We start from the raw sequence: 4,632 nt of genomic DNA on the forward strand, positions 1-4,632 counted from the left end.
TTCCTTTACTTCTGCTAAGTAAAGAGAAATTCAGCCACAGAAATTATGAGAATTACAGCTAGTATTATTCTTGAAGGAAGAGGCTGTTTGTCAAGAAAGACATAGCAGACAAATGAACAAAAAAGCCAAATAATCTTCAGAGAAAAGCTCTACATGGCATCTAACTCCTTTCCCATTTGGAGTTCCACATTCATAGAAACCTTTTATAAATGAACTGGTTAGAGAGCAGCAGTAGGGAGGAATTTGGAGTGAAAACTAAAGTCTAAATAAAGCTTTAAACTACCAGGGTATATAAAAGTAGGACGTTTAACCACTGTAATGATCAGCCCCCAGATGTTATTGGCTTAATGTAACTCAAACATAACGCTGGCTCATGCAATAGTTCAATGTGGGTATTTGGTGGATGGCTTTGGTGGAATGATGCAAGGATTAGCCTCCTCTTTCTCATAGGGCTGCTACCTCCTGCTGGTTTTCTTTTTCTGTCTGCCAGAATAAAGTGCAGGAGACTGCAAGAGATATTTTGCTGTATTGGATCTGAAGTGGTGTTTATCATATCCATCCACATGGTCCCATCTGCTGCAAGGGAGGTGGGAAAAGGTGTGTGTAAATATAAGGAAATGGGTTTGGTAAACAACCAGCCAGTATCTCTGATGCCTGGGGTTCCAAGAAAAACAGGTTGAATGTCAAAATTTCCTATGATTACATAACTCAAACACTATGGGGTGGCTTTGAGATTAATGGCTGCATATTAATGGTAAAACAACAGATCATAATGTACTTTTTAATGACCTGTGGTGGTAAATGGTAGTCATAGCTGATTGTGACTGTGGAAGGATAGAGAGTATTTTATCTCTACACTCTTATACACTTCTCAACTCTCAATCTCCAAATAACAACAGGAATCAAAAGAAAGCCTGTACCAGCAAAGGTTTACTGTATCAATAAACAGGAATGACCTGGGACTGTTGAAATCACTTGGGTCTTAACAATGACACTGTGAGGTAGGGGTAGTGTGGAGTCAACTTTGGCTCTGTGGGTTCTACTGATGGTGAGTCACATTAAAAAGGGCAGTAGAGGTTTGGAAATGGTCTCCCCAGATTTCTGTGCATGGGTGTTAGTCTCTGGTTTCACCGTGAGCTGTCTGGCATCTGCTTCCAGGGGTGGATGCAGAATTCCTCAATTTATATTTGTGTTTCAACTCCAGATGTGGGGTAGTTCCCACAGAACACACCAGTCCAGTAGAGTGCTCTTCGACCATATACCAGGAGTAGGATGATGCTGGGGATGAGCCCTGTGGGGGGAGGGGTGTGTAGTCTTGCAGTGCTGATATGAGAACTCATACAAATGCTGACATTAATATTAAAATCCTTGTGACCTTATCTGCATGTCTAGCATGTAATGAGGGCTTTTTTTCTGTTCCAGTTAAAATTAGAAAAAATAATATCGCTGCCTGTTATGTGGAGAAGGAAATTGATTATTGCAAAATAAACCCCAGTTTTATTCCCAGAATGATGTAGCTGTGCACTTCCACAGTTTGCATGTCTTTTTGGCAGGATGGTGATTCCCTCATAACTTCTGAGTCCTCTGAAGCGTTACACAGACATCTGCAGGGCCTGATTTTCTTTTACTCAGAGAGAAACTGACCTTGAACATAGTGATCAGCTAGCAAAGTAATGATCCCATTTCTTGTTGAAACAAGCTATCCATTTGCTTCAGAAATGTCTTTGGAAGAATACAGAGAAAAAAAGATAAAGAAAAATACTCTGAATCAAGAAGGCACCACTTTACAAATGGCAGGGTTTGTTTCCTGTGCATTAGAGACATTGCTTCATTTCAGCCCTTCTTGTTCTGATTGTCTCACAGGCTACCAGGGCCATGTAATTGAAGAATGATGAGCTAGTAGTCTCCTGGAATAAATCTGGCTAATGTCAGTTTTTATTTGTATATTCTGGTTTCTCTTTTCCCAGAATCTTCTACTTATATTTTTCCACAGCAAATACGGGAAATTCTATCTGTGCTCGATGTGACTGAATAAGAGCCTGACTCACAGGGGGTCCTTCAACTGTGATGCACATGTTCTAGGTTGTGTCTTCTGTAATCTAGACCAGGTTTGTAAATCCTTGACTTTTGGGGATAAGGATCTCTATTTCTATAGAACCAAACTTCTCAACTTATTAGCCTGCTCAGACCTCAACAGATGCTCAGGAGACTGCACTGATTTATTATAGTGAGCTATTCCTTGTGTTCGACCTCTGAGACTTGTTGACATCAGTAGACATTGTAGACTGTGTAGAATTAGAAATCAGGTTCCAGAATTTGAGTTCTAGACATGGCATTGAATTTTGGAAGTATTCCTAACGCAGAGATGCAAAAAGAGGGAAATTAGATGGGTTCTTAACCAAACAAGAGAAATCCAGATCTCAAATTTTCAGAATGAGATGCCAATTGCTACTGCATTAAAGTAACAGAGGGTTGTTCCCCACAGCCTGAGCTCTAGACCTTCGTGGATAAAATAAGTTGTTTTTAAGAAGGAGAACACGTTTTTATCACAAACCCAAGGACTAAAAAAACAAAAAGACAATGGGATTCCTCCCTTTGCAAAAAGCCACCAGATTTTCTATGGAAACAATTCTAGTTTACAGTAAAACAACAATTCATGAATTGTATGCCAAGTTCTCTCTTCTCCATGCCATTATGGAGATGAGTCTCAGCAACTGAATTAGTTCCAAGAGAGGGCAAGTGGGAGAAAGTCCTGTGCGGGATCCATAAAAGTGATTGAGTGGGTCTGCAAGTATGCACTCAAGGAATTAGTCCCCAGAGAAAACCAAGTGAAATGGAATCTTCCACTGGATTCCTAAGAGGAGTATACAGGAAGTGGCCAGCTTAAGTGCACTCAAGGAATCACAGATGAGAGAAAGCATGGTGAATGGGCATCCTATGCAAGGTTCCTAAGATTTAGGGATAGGAAGATGCCTGAATGTGTACTCTTTGGGGAAAAGTTTTTAAAAAAGCCAATTGAATGGGGTCCTAATCTAGATTCCTAAGACGTGAAGATGGCACATATCCTGTACGTGTGCACTCAGGGAAACAGCCCCAAGAAAGGTCAAGTGAAATATTTAGGTTGGGTTCCTAGAAGGAAAGGGCAGGAAGAAGAGTGAATATGAGGTTAGGAGCTCTCAGACACATCTATTATCAACTGAAGAGAATTTTTTCAGATGCCGTATAGGGAAATGAGGTTCAAAGTAAATTTCTGATTTGAAAAGCTCTTTTGCAGGTCAGAAACCATTTGTATTCTTAGGATTTGGGTTGGAACTACATGCACCACAAAACAACATTTTGGTACCACGGTCCCTGAAAAGTCCTTTCTTTGTGCACCTTCCTTCTGTCTTTGTGCAAGATTATTTTATATCAGAATGTTCTGATGTATGTATATGTTTGTCTATAATTTTCAAGAATAATGTTCTGCAGTACTCCTTAGTTCCTATTGCTTAAAAAATTGGTTAGATATATAAATGTATTATAAAGGTTATCCTTGTGTTTTAATACACTTCCAATAATTCTTCTAGATTTCAAAACTGACTGACATAGGTATACATCCCAGCTCCACTACACCATGTCTGTGCAGTTTGGAGGAAGCTTTTTAATGTCACTAAGCCCCTATTGGTAAATAAGGACAATAATATAGCCTTCCTTCTAGCACTGCTATGATGAATAAGGACATTATACAAAGGAGTCTGGTGCATAATAAATGCTAAATAACTGTTAGCAATGATGATGATGATAATAGTGATAATTACTGTGAGAGGAGGCTGATGCAATATCATGAAGGGCCTAGAAATTCAGATTAAGCCCTTCATAATATTGGAGATGGGAACATGTAAAGTCAGTCTGATATTTCAAGTCCAGGAGCAGATAGCTTCATGAGCACCATGGGGAATCAGAAAGATGAATCATGGCCTGGCCGATGAGTCTATGGGTGTTGTCAGTTCACTGGGGCCATTGCATATTATAGATAACGAGAGGCCTGGTGCATGAAATACATGCATGGGTATGATCCCTAGGCCTGGCCTGCCATCAGAGCCATCTTCCTCGGCTGCCCGCAGCTGGCCCTGCCCCCTGCCGCCACCCACCTTGGTTCCCTGTTTGCCATTGGGCAATCTGAGCCTGACGTCCTGGGGAAGAGACCAAGAGGTTGGTCGTTCCTGCCAGCTCGCCAGTCCCGCCCTCGCCCCACCAGTCGCCACACACACAGAGGGCAACCCGCGGTGGGGGCCTTGGCCTGGCTCCACCAGCATCCCCCACCACCCACCCCCGGTTCCCCATTTGCCATTGGGTGATTGGAGCCTGTTGGCTGGGGGAAGGGACCGAGAAGTGATCAGTGCCCCTTATAGTGACTGGTTAAGTGGTTGTTCTAGTTGTTCTGCCATTAGGGTCAATTTTCATATTACCCTTTTATTATATAGGATACAGGCCTGGTCCCTGGGTGGGGGCTGGCTGGCCTGCCCTGATAGGGACCCTGGATTGGGGTGGGGGTCCCTTCTGGGGAGTGGAACCAGCAGGGGTGAGGGGCTGTGGGGGGTTTGCAGGCTGGCCATGCTCCCAATTGGGGTGGGGTCCTCGCTGGGGGGGTGG

The sequence above is a fragment of the Myotis brandtii genome, unplaced genomic scaffold (assembly GCF_000412655.1).
Source record: "Myotis brandtii unplaced genomic scaffold, ASM41265v1 scaffold85, whole genome shotgun sequence".
Taxonomy (NCBI): Eukaryota; Metazoa; Chordata; class Mammalia; order Chiroptera; family Vespertilionidae; genus Myotis; species Myotis brandtii.